The sequence below is a fragment of the Taudactylus pleione genome, unplaced genomic scaffold, assembly GCF_031769625.1.
Source record: "Taudactylus pleione unplaced genomic scaffold, aTauple2 ptg001597l, whole genome shotgun sequence".
Taxonomy (NCBI): Eukaryota; Metazoa; Chordata; class Amphibia; order Anura; family Myobatrachidae; genus Taudactylus; species Taudactylus pleione.
Window position 1 is genome coordinate 1,581,159 of NW_028285994.1, and position 13,349 is coordinate 1,594,507.

Consider the following 13,349-nt stretch of genomic DNA (forward strand, 5'->3'; position numbering starts at 1 on the left):
GTGCACTATAAGGGTCACCCACCGCACACGTTATACGGCCTCCTCACACCCTTTCCAAGTGTCTGACCTCAAAGTGATGGTCTACATTGCTGGACACCATATTATCCAGTATCAGGTCAGTGCCATAAGTCTGGAGCCATAACCAAAATGCATCTGTTGTTTGGCTGCAATGTCATAGTGAATCCTGCATGTCTGCACTTTTTTTTACTACATGGCCACGCAGCAAACATAGGAACTGGCTGCAGCGCAAGATGTTCACCTGCGGTGACCTTAACGGCATCAGCTGGTTGGCTAAAGGTTGATGCGAGTTCGGTATGTTTTGTCGACAGTAACAATGTTGACAGTCATTATATAGACACCGTAATGTCGACAAGAACAACATATTGACAGACAAAATGTCCTCATGCTCAGAATGTTGACAACCACAATGTTGACACTAACAAAAGGCCGACATGTTCAAATTGTGGACAGCCAAAATGTTGACAGGTGCATAATGTTGACACCCAATTCCAGACCTTAACCCTAAGATTTCTATTGTGGACATTTTGACGGTGTCGTTATTTCATACGGCAGCATTTTAGCTGTGTCGACAGTTCATGTGTTGTCATTTAGACTGCGCCAGCATTTTGCAGGTGTTGACATGTGGGGTGTGGACATTTTAGCCATATTGACATGATGGTATTGACCTTTTGACTGTCAAGATTGCGATTTCCCACATGATGACAACATCCCAGGTTGATGGTCCCTGGTGAGTCCACAGACCAGCTGTTGGCGGAAGAAAGATGCCAGAACCCAACGGAAGAGGATACGCTAGATTGGTGCGGGCACCTGGAGACACACCAATCAGAAGGTACCTGATCTTGTCTGAGCACTCAAACTGAGCAGGCTTGGGCCTGGTCACTCTCTGGAAGGCAGATGACTTGGAACACTCGGAGCTATGTTTTGCTTTTTTTCTTCTTCTCTGTTGGAGCTGGGGCCAGTAGGAGGCCATCTTCTCTAGGCCCTTTGTGGGGGCCCACTTCTCCAATGTTACCACAGCAGTAGCAGCACCTGAAGTGCACAGGAATGGTTGTGTAACACCAATGCTAATTCCAGACACCTGTCTGAGTCTACAATTTGTTCCTGGCTTCCATCATCCCTCCACCCATGGCCTGGACTCTGAAAAAGAAAGAAAGCCTTCAACGCAGCCCAAGCTTTCAGCCGGCCACAGTAAGAGAGCCACCATTCCATGTCACCGAGCAGACGAGCGCTGTCCCGATGAAGGCTTTCTCTAGCCCTTCCCATTCTGTGATAGACGTCGCCGATGCCAGCCATTGCCCAAGTCACGAAAGCAAGCAAGAAAGCCAGCGCTTACCTACTAAGGGCCTGTGAGAAAGCAGGCTGAAGGGAAAGCTGCCCGCTTAGTCATCCAGGTGTGATTGCCTTGCCGCTGTAGGGCGCTAGGGGCCAGACATCTGTGAAGATAGAAGAACGTGTTTGAGATGCTGCTGATTAGTAAAATGAATGAGAGAAGTAAGCCAAAGTAAGGCCGGTTGTGAGAGTATGTTTGTGTGGGCAATAAGGAGGAAAAAATGAGGGAGTAAAAATGGCTTAAAGAGGCAGCAGCAGCAGTAGCAAGATGTGGCTAGACGAGAGGGTTGGAGGGAGAGAGCCCAGTGCTGTGATGCAGACAGCAAGCAACGTGTGGAAGGTAGTAAATAGCAAGGAGCAGCTGGGCTGGAGAGGTGGATCCTGGCTGCTGCTGGTGACAAGTAGAAAAGGAGCAAGTGAGAGCCTGGTCTCTGCCTACGGCCACACCACCCTGAACACGCCCGATCTCGTCTGATCTCGGAAGCTAAGCAGGGTCAGGCCTGGTTAGTACTTGGATGGGAGACCGCCTGGGAATACCAGGTGCTGTAGGCTTTTGCTTTTTTACTCTGCAACCAGCAGGGGTCGCTCTTCACAGCTTCTCAATCTTCTTCACTTTTTCAAATGCACACTTCTCTCTTTCTTTTACTCACTCACTCACTCACTCACTCACTCATTCATGCCTTTATTCACTTATTTATGACTGCTGCACATCCAGCTCTTTCCAAAACTACACTCAAACTTCACCATTATGTCACCTACTTCTTTTTTCATGCATACAACCCAAAGCATCTAGCACTCTCTCAGCAGCAGCAACCCCATTCCCAACATGGCTGACAGGGCACACACAACTAGGCCGCACTTAGCAGCGCCTTACGTCCCACCTAGGGTTTCCGGCGCAGTCATTTCTCAGCAGATGCTGCAACGGACTGTGCACTATAAGGGTCACCCACCGCACACGTTATACGGCCTCCTCACACCCTTTCCAAGTGTCTGACCTCAAAGTGATGGTCTACATTGCTGGACACCATATTATCCAGTATCAGGTCAGTGCCATAAGTCTGGAGCCATAACCAAAATGCATCTGTTGTTTGGCTGCAATGTCATAGTGAATCCTGCATGTCTGCACTTTTTTTTACTACATGGCCACGCAGCAAACATAGGAACTGGCTGCAGCGCAAGATGTTCACCTGCGGTGACCTTAACGGCATCAGCTGGTTGGCTAAAGGTTGATGCGAGTTCGGTATGTTTTGTCGACAGTAACAATGTTGACAGTCATTATATAGACACCGTAATGTCGACAAGAACAACATATTGACAGACAAAATGTCCTCATGCTCAGAATGTTGACAACCACAATGTTGACACTAACAAAAGGCCGACATGTTCAAATTGTGGACAGCCAAAATGTTGACAGGTGCATAATGTTGACACCCAATTCCAGACCTTAACCCTAAGATTTCTATTGTGGACATTTTGACGGTGTCGTTATTTCATACGGCAGCATTTTAGCTGTGTCGACAGTTCATGTGTTGTCATTTAGACTGCGCCAGCATTTTGCAGGTGTTGACATGTGGGGTGTGGACATTTTAGCCATATTGACATGATGGTATTGACCTTTTGACTGTCAAGATTGCGATTTCCCACATGATGACAACATCCCAGGTTGATGGTCCCTGGTGAGTCCACAGACCAGCTGTTGGCGGAAGAAAGATGCCAGAACCCAACGGAAGAGGATACGCTAGATTGGTGCGGGCACCTGGAGACACACCAATCAGAAGGTACCTGATCTTGTCTGAGCACTCAAACTGAGCAGGCTTGGGCCTGGTCACTCTCTGGAAGGCAGATGACTTGGAACACTCGGAGCTATGTTTTGCTTTTTTTCTTCTTCTCTGTTGGAGCTGGGGCCAGTAGGAGGCCATCTTCTCTAGGCCCTTTGTGGGGGCCCACTTCTCCAATGTTACCACAGCAGTAGCAGCACCTGAAGTGCACAGGAATGGTTGTGTAACACCAATGCTAATTCCAGACACCTGTCTGAGTCTACAATTTGTTCCTGGCTTCCATCATCCCTCCACCCATGGCCTGGACTCTGAAAAAGAAAGAAAGCCTTCAACGCAGCCCAAGCTTTCAGCCGGCCACAGTAAGAGAGCCACCATTCCATGTCACCGAGCAGACGAGCGCTGTCCCGATGAAGGCTTTCTCTAGCCCTTCCCATTCTGTGATAGACGTCGCCGATGCCAGCCATTGCCCAAGTCACGAAAGCAAGCAAGAAAGCCAGCGCTTACCTACTAAGGGCCTGTGAGAAAGCAGGCTGAAGGGAAAGCTGCCCGCTTAGTCATCCAGGTGTGATTGCCTTGCCGCTGTAGGGCGCTAGGGGCCAGACATCTGTGAAGATAGAAGAACGTGTTTGAGATGCTGCTGATTAGTAAAATGAATGAGAGAAGTAAGCCAAAGTAAGGCCGGTTGTGAGAGTATGTTTGTGTGGGCAATAAGGAGGAAAAAATGAGGGAGTAAAAATGGCTTAAAGAGGCAGCAGCAGCAGCAGGAAGATGTGGCTAGACGAGAGGGTTGGAGGGAGAGAGCCCAGTGCTGTGATGCAGACAGCAAGCAACGTGTGGAAGGTAGTGAATAGCAAGGAGCAGCTGGGCTGGAGAGGTGGATCCTGGCTGCTGCTGGTGACAAGTAGAAAAGGAGCAAGTGAGAGTCTGGTCTCTGCCTACGGCCACACCACCCTGAACACGCCCGATCTCGTCTGATCTCGGAAGCTAAGCAGGGTCAGGCCTGGTTAGTACTTGGATGGGAGACCGCCTGGGAATACCAGGTGCTGTAGGCTTTTGCTTTTTTACTCTGCAACCAGCAGGGGTCGCTCTTCACAGCTTCTCAATCTTCTTCACTTTTTCAAATGCACACTTCTCTCTTTCTTTTACTCACTCACTCACTCACTCACTCACTCATTCATGCCTTTATTCACTTATTTATGACTGCTGCACATCCAGCTCTTTCCAAAACTACACTCAAACTTCACCATTATGTCACCTACTTCTTTTTTCATGCATACAACCCAAAGCATCTAGCACTCTCTCAGCAGCAGCAACCCCATTCCCAACATGGCTGACAGGGCACACACAACTAGGCCGCACTTAGCAGCGCCTTACGTCCCACCTAGGGTTTCCGGCGCAGTCATTTCTCAGCAGATGCTGCAACGGACTGTGCACTATAAGGGTCACCCACCGCACACGTTATACGGCCTCCTCACACCCTTTCCAAGTGTCTGACCTCAAAGTGATGGTCTACATTGCTGGACACCATATTATCCAGTATCAGGTCAGTGCCATAAGTCTGGAGCCATAACCAAAATGCATCTGTTGTTTGGCTGCAATGTCATAGTGAATCCTGCATGTCTGCACTTTTTTTTACTACATGGCCACGCAGCAAACATAGGAACTGGCTGCAGCGCAAGATGTTCACCTGCGGTGACCTTAACGGCATCAGCTGGTTGGCTAAAGGTTGATGCGAGTTCGGTATGTTTTGTCGACAGTAACAATGTTGACAGTCATTATATAGACACCGTAATGTCGACAAGAACAACATATTGACAGACAAAATGTCCTCATGCTCAGAATGTTGACAACCACAATGTTGACACTAACAAAAGGCCGACATGTTCAAATTGTGGACAGCCAAAATGTTGACAGGTGCATAATGTTGACACCCAATTCCAGACCTTAACCCTAAGATTTCTATTGTGGACATTTTGACGGTGTCGTTATTTCATACGGCAGCATTTTAGCTGTGTCGACAGTTCATGTGTTGTCATTTAGACTGCGCCAGCATTTTGCAGGTGTTGACATGTGGGGTGTGGACATTTTAGCCATATTGACATGATGGTATTGACCTTTTGACTGTCAAGATTGCGATTTCCCACATGATGACAACATCCCAGGTTGATGGTCCCTGGTGAGTCCACAGACCAGCTGTTGGCGGAAGAAAGATGCCAGAACCCAACGGAAGAGGATACGCTAGATTGGTGCGGGCACCTGGAGACACACCAATCAGAAGGTACCTGATCTTGTCTGAGCACTCAAACTGAGCAGGCTTGGGCCTGGTCACTCTCTGGAAGGCAGATGACTTGGAACACTCGGAGCTATGTTTTGCTTTTTTTCTTCTTCTCTGTTGGAGCTGGGGCCAGTAGGAGGCCATCTTCTCTAGGCCCTTTGTGGGGGCCCACTTCTCCAATGTTACCACAGCAGTAGCAGCACCTGAAGTGCACAGGAATGGTTGTGTAACACCAATGCTAATTCCAGACACCTGTCTGAGTCTACAATTTGTTCCTGGCTTCCATCATCCCTCCACCCATGGCCTGGACTCTGAAAAAGAAAGAAAGCCTTCAACGCAGCCCAAGCTTTCAGCCGGCCACAGTAAGAGAGCCACCATTCCATGTCACCGAGCAGACGAGCGCTGTCCCGATGAAGGCTTTCTCTAGCCCTTCCCATTCTGTGATAGACGTCGCCGATGCCAGCCATTGCCCAAGTCACGAAAGCAAGCAAGAAAGCCAGCGCTTACCTACTAAGGGCCTGTGAGAAAGCAGGCTGAAGGGAAAGCTGCCCGCTTAGTCATCCAGGTGTGATTGCCTTGCCGCTGTAGGGCGCTAGGGGCCAGACATCTGTGAAGATAGAAGAACGTGTTTGAGATGCTGCTGATTAGTAAAATGAATGAGAGAAGTAAGCCAAAGTAAGGCCGGTTGTGAGAGTATGTTTGTGTGGGCAATAAGGAGGAAAAAATGAGGGAGTAAAAATGGCTTAAAGAGGCAGCAGCAGCAGCAGGAAGATGTGGCTAGACGAGAGGGTTGGAGGGAGAGAGCCCAGTGCTGTGATGCAGACAGCAAGCAACGTGTGGAAGGTAGTGAATAGCAAGGAGCAGCTGGGCTGGAGAGGTGGATCCTGGCTGCTGCTGGTGACAAGTAGAAAAGGAGCAAGTGAGAGTCTGGTCTCTGCCTACGGCCACACCACCCTGAACACGCCCGATCTCGTCTGATCTCGGAAGCTAAGCAGGGTCAGGCCTGGTTAGTACTTGGATGGGAGACCGCCTGGGAATACCAGGTGCTGTAGGCTTTTGCTTTTTTACTCTGCAACCAGCAGGGGTCGCTCTTCACAGCTTCTCAATCTTCTTCACTTTTTCAAATGCACACTTCTCTCTTTCTTTTACTCACTCACTCACTCACTCACTCACTCACTCACTCATTCATGCCTTTATTCACTTATTTATGACTGCTGCACATCCAGCTCTTTCCAAAACTACACTCAAACTTCACCATTATGTCACCTACTTCTTTTTTCATGCATACAACCCAAAGCATCTAGCACTCTCTCAGCAGCAGCAACCCCATTCCCAACATGGCTGACAGGGCACACACAACTAGGCCGCACTTAGCAGCGCCTTACGTCCCACCTAGGGTTTCCGGTGCAGTCATTTCTCAGCAGATGCTGCAACGGACTGTGCACTATAAGGGTCACCCACCGCACACGTTATACGGCCTCCTCACACCCTTTCCAAGTGTCTGACCTCAAAGTGATGGTCTACATTGCTGGACACCATATTATCCAGTATCAGGTCAGTGCCATAAGTCTGGAGCCATAACCAAAATGCATCTGTTGTTTGGCTGCAATGTCATAGTGAATCCTGCATGTCTGCACTTTTTTTTACTACACGGCCACGCAGCAAACATAGGAACTGGCTGCAGCGCAAGATGTTCACCTGCGGTGACCTTAACGGCATCAGCTGGTTGGCTAAAGGTTGATGCGAGTTCGGTATGTTTTGTCGACAGTAACAATGTTGACAGTCATTATATAGACACCGTAATGTCGACAAGAACAACATATTGACAGACAAAATGTCCTCATGCTCAGAATGTTGACAACCACAATGTTGACACTAACAAAAGGCCGACATGTTCAAATTGTGGACAGCCAAAATGTTGACAGGTGCATAATGTTGACACCCAATTCCAGACCTTAACCCTAAGATTTCTATTGTGGACATTTTGACGGTGTCGTTATTTCATACGGCAGCATTTTAGCTGTGTCGACAGTTCATGTGTTGTCATTTAGACTGCGCCAGCATTTTGCAGGTGTTGACATGTGGGGTGTGGACATTTTAGCCATATTGACATGATGGTATTGACCTTTTGACTGTCAAGATTGCGATTTCCCACATGATGACAACATCCCAGGTTGATGGTCCCTGGTGAGTCCACAGACCAGCTGTTGGCGGAAGAAAGATGCCAGAACCCAACGGAAGAGGATACGCTAGATTGGTGCGGGCACCTGGAGACACACCAATCAGAAGGTACCTGATCTTGTCTGAGCACTCAAACTGAGCAGGCTTGGGCCTGGTCACTCTCTGGAAGGCAGATGACTTGGAACACTCGGAGCTATGTTTTGCTTTTTTTCTTCTTCTCTGTTGGAGCTGGGGCCAGTAGGAGGCCATCTTCTCTAGGCCCTTTGTGGGGGCCCACTTCTCCAATGTTACCACAGCAGTAGCAGCACCTGAAGTGCACAGGAATGGTTGTGTAACACCAATGCTAATTCCAGACACCTGTCTGAGTCTACAATTTGTTCCTGGCTTCCATCATCCCTCCACCCATGGCCTGGACTCTGAAAAAGAAAGAAAGCCTTCAACGCAGCCCAAGCTTTCAGCCGGCCACAGTAAGAGAGCCACCATTCCATGTCACCGAGCAGACGAGCGCTGTCCCGATGAAGGCTTTCTCTAGCCCTTCCCATTCTGTGATAGACGTCGCCGATGCCAGCCATTGCCCAAGTCACGAAAGCAAGCAAGAAAGCCAGCGCTTACCTACTAAGGGCCTGTGAGAAAGCAGGCTGAAGGGAAAGCTGCCCGCTTAGTCATCCAGGTGTGATTGCCTTGCCGCTGTAGGGCGCTAGGGGCCAGACATCTGTGAAGATAGAAGAACGTGTTTGAGATGCTGCTGATTAGTAAAATGAATGAGAGAAGTAAGCCAAAGTAAGGCCGGTTGTGAGAGTATGTTTGTGTGGGCAATAAGGAGGAAAAAATGAGGGAGTAAAAAAGGCTTAAAGAGGCAGCAGCAGCAGCAGGAAGATGTGGCTAGACGAGAGGGTTGGAGGGAGAGAGCCCAGTGCTGTGATGCAGACAGCAAGCAACGTGTGGAAGGTAGTGAATAGCAAGGAGCAGCTGGGCTGGAGAGGTGGATCCTGGCTGCTGCTGGTGACAAGTAGAAAAGGAGCAAGTGAGAGTCTGGTCTCTGCCTACGGCCACACCACCCTGAACACGCCCGATCTCGTCTGATCTCGGAAGCTAAGCAGGGTCAGGCCTGGTTAGTACTTGGATGGGAGACCGCCTGGGAATACCAGGTGCTGTAGGCTTTTGCTTTTTTACTCTGCAACCAGCAGGGGTCGCTCTTCACAGCTTCTCAATCTTCTTCACTTTTTCAAATGCACACTTCTCTCTTTCTTTTACTCACTCACTCACTCACTCACTCATTCATGCCTTTATTCACTTATTTATGACTGCTGCACATCCAGCTCTTTCCAAAACTACACTCAAACTTCACCATTATGTCACCTACTTCTTTTTTCATGCATACAACCCAAAGCATCTAGCACTCTCTCAGCAGCAGCAACCCCATTCCCAACATGGCTGACAGGGCACACACAACTAGGCCGCACTTAGCAGCGCCTTACGTCCCACCTAGGGTTTCCGGCGCAGTCATTTCTCAGCAGATGCTGCAACGGACTGTGCACTATAAGGGTCACCCACCGCACACGTTATACGGCCTCCTCACACCCTTTCCAAGTGTCTGACCTCAAAGTGATGGTCTACATTGCTGGACACCATATTATCCAGTATCAGGTCAGTGCCATAAGTCTGGAGCCATAACCAAAATGCATCTGTTGTTTGGCTGCAATGTCATAGTGAATCCTGCATGTCTGCACTTTTTTTTACTACACGGCCACGCAGCAAACATAGGAACTGGCTGCAGCGCAAGATGTTCACCTGCGGTGACCTTAACGGCATCAGCTGGTTGGCTAAAGGTTGATGCGAGTTCGGTATGTTTTGTCGACAGTAACAATGTTGACAGTCATTATATAGACACCGTAATGTCGACAAGAACAACATATTGACAGACAAAATGTCCTCATGCTCAGAATGTTGACAACCACAATGTTGACACTAACAAAAGGCCGACATGTTCAAATTGTGGACAGCCAAAATGTTGACAGGTGCATAATGTTGACACCCAATTCCAGACCTTAACCCTAAGATTTCTATTGTGGACATTTTGACGGTGTCGTTATTTCATACGGCAGCATTTTAGCTGTGTCGACAGTTCATGTGTTGTCATTTAGACTGCGCCAGCATTTTGCAGGTGTTGACATGTGGGGTGTGGACATTTTAGCCATATTGACATGATGGTATTGACCTTTTGACTGTCAAGATTGTGATTTCCCACATGATGACAACATCCCAGGTTGATGGTCCCTGGTGAGTCCACAGACCAGCTGTTGGCGGAAGAAAGATGCCAGAACCCAACGGAAGAGGATACGCTAGATTGGTGCGGGCACCTGGAGACACACCAATCAGAAGGTACCTGATCTTGTCTGAGCACTCAAACTGAGCAGGCTTGGGCCTGGTCACTCTCTGGAAGGCAGATGACTTGGAACACTCGGAGCTATGTTTTGCTTTTTTTCTTCTTCTCTGTTGGAGCTGGGGCCAGTAGGAGGCCATCTTCTCTAGGCCCTTTGTGGGGGCCCACTTCTCCAATGTTACCACAGCAGTAGCAGCACCTGAAGTGCACAGGAATGGTTGTGTAACACCAATGCTAATTCCAGACACCTGTCTGAGTCTACAATTTGTTCCTGGCTTCCATCATCCCTCCACCCATGGCCTGGACTCTGAAAAAGAAAGAAAGCCTTCAACGCAGCCCAAGCTTTCAGCCGGCCACAGTAAGAGAGCCACCATTCCATGTCACCGAGCAGACGAGCGCTGTCCCGATGAAGGCTTTCTCTAGCCCTTCCCATTCTGTGATAGACGTCGCCGATGCCAGCCATTGCCCAAGTCACGAAAGCAAGCAAGAAAGCCAGCGCTTACCTACTAAGGGCCTGTGAGAAAGCAGGCTGAAGGGAAAGCTGCCCGCTTAGTCATCCAGGTGTGATTGCCTTGCCGCTGTAGGGCGCTAGGGGCCAGACATCTGTGAAGATAGAAGAACGTGTTTGAGATGCTGCTGATTAGTAAAATGAATGAGAGAAGTAAGCCAAAGTAAGGCAGGTTGTGAGAGTATGTTTGTGTGGGCAATAAGGAGGAAAAAAAGAGGGAGTAAAAAAGGCTTAAAGAGGCAGCAGCAGCAGCAGGAAGATGTGGCTAGACGAGAGGGTTGGAGGGAGAGAGCCCAGTGCTGTGATGCAGACAGCAAGCAACGTGTGGAAGGTAGTGAATAGCAAGGAGCAGCTGGGCTGGAGAGGTGGATCCTGGCTGCTGCTGGTGACAAGTAGAAAAGGAGCAAGTGAGAGTCTGGTCTCTGCCTACGGCCACACCACCCTGAACACGCCCGATCTCGTCTGATCTCGGAAGCTAAGCAGGGTCAGGCCTGGTTAGTACTTGGATGGGAGACCGCCTGGGAATACCAGGTGCTGTAGGCTTTTGCTTTTTTACTCTGCAACCAGCAGGGGTCGCTCTTCACAGCTTCTCAATCTTCTTCACTTTTTCAAATGCACACTTCTCTCTTTCTTTTACTCACTCACTCACTCACTCACTCACTCACTCACTCACTCATTCATGCCTTTATTCACTTATTTATGACTGCTGCACATCCAGCTCTTTCCAAAACTACACTCAAACTTCACCATTATGTCACCTACTTCTTTTTTCATGCATACAACCCAAAGCATCTAGCACTCTCTCAGCAGCAGCAACCCCATTCCCAACATGGCTGACAGGGCACACACAACTAGGCCGCACTTAGCAGCGCCTTACGTCCCACCTAGGGTTTCCGGCGCAGTCATTTCTCAGCAGATGCTGCAACGGACTGTGCACTATAAGGGTCACCCACCGCACACGTTATACGGCCTCCTCACACCCTTTCCAAGTGTCTGACCTCAAAGTGATGGTCTACATTGCTGGACACCATATTATCCAGTATCAGGTCAGTGCCATAAGTCTGGAGCCATAACCAAAATGCATCTGTTGTTTGGCTGCAATGTCATAGTGAATCCTGCATGTCTGCACTTTTTTTTACTACACGGCCACGCAGCAAACATAGGAACTGGCTGCAGCGCAAGATGTTCACCTGCGGTGACCTTAACGGCATCAGCTGGTTGGCTAAAGGTTGATGCGAGTTCGGTATGTTTTGTCGACAGTAACAATGTTGACAGTCATTATATAGACACCGTAATGTCGACAAGAACAACATATTGACAGACAAAATGTCCTCATGCTCAGAATGTTGACAACCACAATGTTGACACTAACAAAAGGCCGACATGTTCAAATTGTGGACAGCCAAAATGTTGACAGGTGCATAATGTTGACACCCAATTCCAGACCTTAACCCTAAGATTTCTATTGTGGACATTTTGACGGTGTCGTTATTTCATACGGCAGCATTTTAGCTGTGTCGACAGTTCATGTGTTGTCATTTAGACTGCGCCAGCATTTTGCAGGTGTTGACATGTGGGGTGTGGACATTTTAGCCATATTGACATGATGGTATTGACCTTTTGACTGTCAAGATTGCGATTTCCCACATGATGACAACATCCCAGGTTGATGGTCCCTGGTGAGTCCACAGACCAGCTGTTGGCGGAAGAAAGATGCCAGAACCCAACGGAAGAGGATACGCTAGATTGGTGCGGGCACCTGGAGACACACCAATCAGAAGGTACCTGATCTTGTCTGAGCACTCAAACTGAGCAGGCTTGGGCCTGGTCACTCTCTGGAAGGCAGATGACTTGGAACACTCGGAGCTATGTTTTGCTTTTTTTCTTCTTCTCTGTTGGAGCTGGGGCCAGTAGGAGGCCATCTTCTCTAGGCCCTTTGTGGGGGCCCACTTCTCCAATGTTACCACAGCAGTAGCAGCACCTGAAGTGCACAGGAATGGTTGTGTAACACCAATGCTAATTCCAGACACCTGTCTGAGTCTACAATTTGTTCCTGGCTTCCATCATCCCTCCACCCATGGCCTGGACTCTGAAAAAGAAAGAAAGCCTTCAACGCAGCCCAAGCTTTCAGCCGGCCACAGTAAGAGAGCCACCATTCCATGTCACCGAGCAGACGAGCGCTGTCCCGATGAAGGCTTTCTCTAGCCCTTCCCATTCTGTGATAGACGTCGCCGATGCCAGCCATTGCCCAAGTCACGAAAGCAAGCAAGAAAGCCAGCGCTTACCTACTAAGGGCCTGTGAGAAAGCAGGCTGAAGGGAAAGCTGCCCGCTTAGTCATCCAGGTGTGATTGCCTTGCCGCTGTAGGGCGCTAGGGGCCAGACATCTGTGAAGATAGAAGAACGTGTTTGAGATGCTGCTGATTAGTAAAATGAATGAGAGAAGTAAGCCAAAGTAAGGCCGGTTGTGAGAGTATGTTTGTGTGGGCAATAAGGAGGAAAAAATGAGGGAGTAAAAATGGCTTAAAGAGGCAGCAGCAGCAGCAGGAAGATGTGGCTAGACGAGAGGGTTGGAGGGAGAGAGCCCAGTGCTGTGATGCAGACAGCAAGCAACGTGTGGAAGGTAGTGAATAGCAAGGAGCAGCTGGGCTGGAGAGGTGGATCCTGGCTGCTGCTGGTGACAAGTAGAAAAGGAGCAAGTGAGAGTCTGGTCTCTGCCTACGGCCACACCACCCTGAACACGCCCGATCTCGTCTGATCTCGGAAGCTAAGCAGGGTCAGGCCTGGTTAGTACTTGGATGGGAGACCGCCTGGGAATACCAGGTGCTGTAGGCTTTTGCTTTTTTACTCTGCAACCAGCAGGGGTCGCTCTTCAC

The 13,349-nt window shown here is 49.1% G+C and overlaps 6 non-coding genes across 6 annotated transcripts; all 6 read left to right on the top strand.

Annotated features, from left to right (window-relative positions):
- The first annotated feature begins 1,783 nt into the window (after nucleotides 1-1,783).
- Nucleotides 1,784-1,902, top strand: LOC148442234 (5S ribosomal RNA). Its single transcript, XR_015875845.1, has one exon. It is a non-coding gene; the product is annotated as a 5S ribosomal RNA (ribosomal RNA).
- Nucleotides 1,903-4,061: 2,159 nt separating this feature from the next.
- Nucleotides 4,062-4,180, top strand: LOC148442235 (5S ribosomal RNA). The gene has a single exon (XR_015875846.1). It is a non-coding gene; the product is annotated as a 5S ribosomal RNA (ribosomal RNA).
- Nucleotides 4,181-6,339: 2,159 nt separating this feature from the next.
- LOC148442236 (5S ribosomal RNA) lies at nucleotides 6,340-6,458 on the top strand. Its single transcript, XR_015875848.1, has one exon. It is a non-coding gene; the product is annotated as a 5S ribosomal RNA (ribosomal RNA).
- Nucleotides 6,459-8,625: 2,167 nt separating this feature from the next.
- Nucleotides 8,626-8,744, top strand: LOC148442237 (5S ribosomal RNA). Its single transcript, XR_015875849.1, has one exon. It is a non-coding gene; the product is annotated as a 5S ribosomal RNA (ribosomal RNA).
- Nucleotides 8,745-10,899: 2,155 nt separating this feature from the next.
- On the top strand, nucleotides 10,900-11,018 carry LOC148442238 (5S ribosomal RNA). Its single transcript, XR_015875850.1, has one exon. It is a non-coding gene; the product is annotated as a 5S ribosomal RNA (ribosomal RNA).
- A 2,171-nt stretch (nucleotides 11,019-13,189) lies between these two features.
- On the top strand, nucleotides 13,190-13,308 carry LOC148442239 (5S ribosomal RNA). The gene has a single exon (XR_015875851.1). It is a non-coding gene; the product is annotated as a 5S ribosomal RNA (ribosomal RNA).
- The last annotated feature ends 41 nt before the right edge of the window (nucleotides 13,309-13,349 follow it).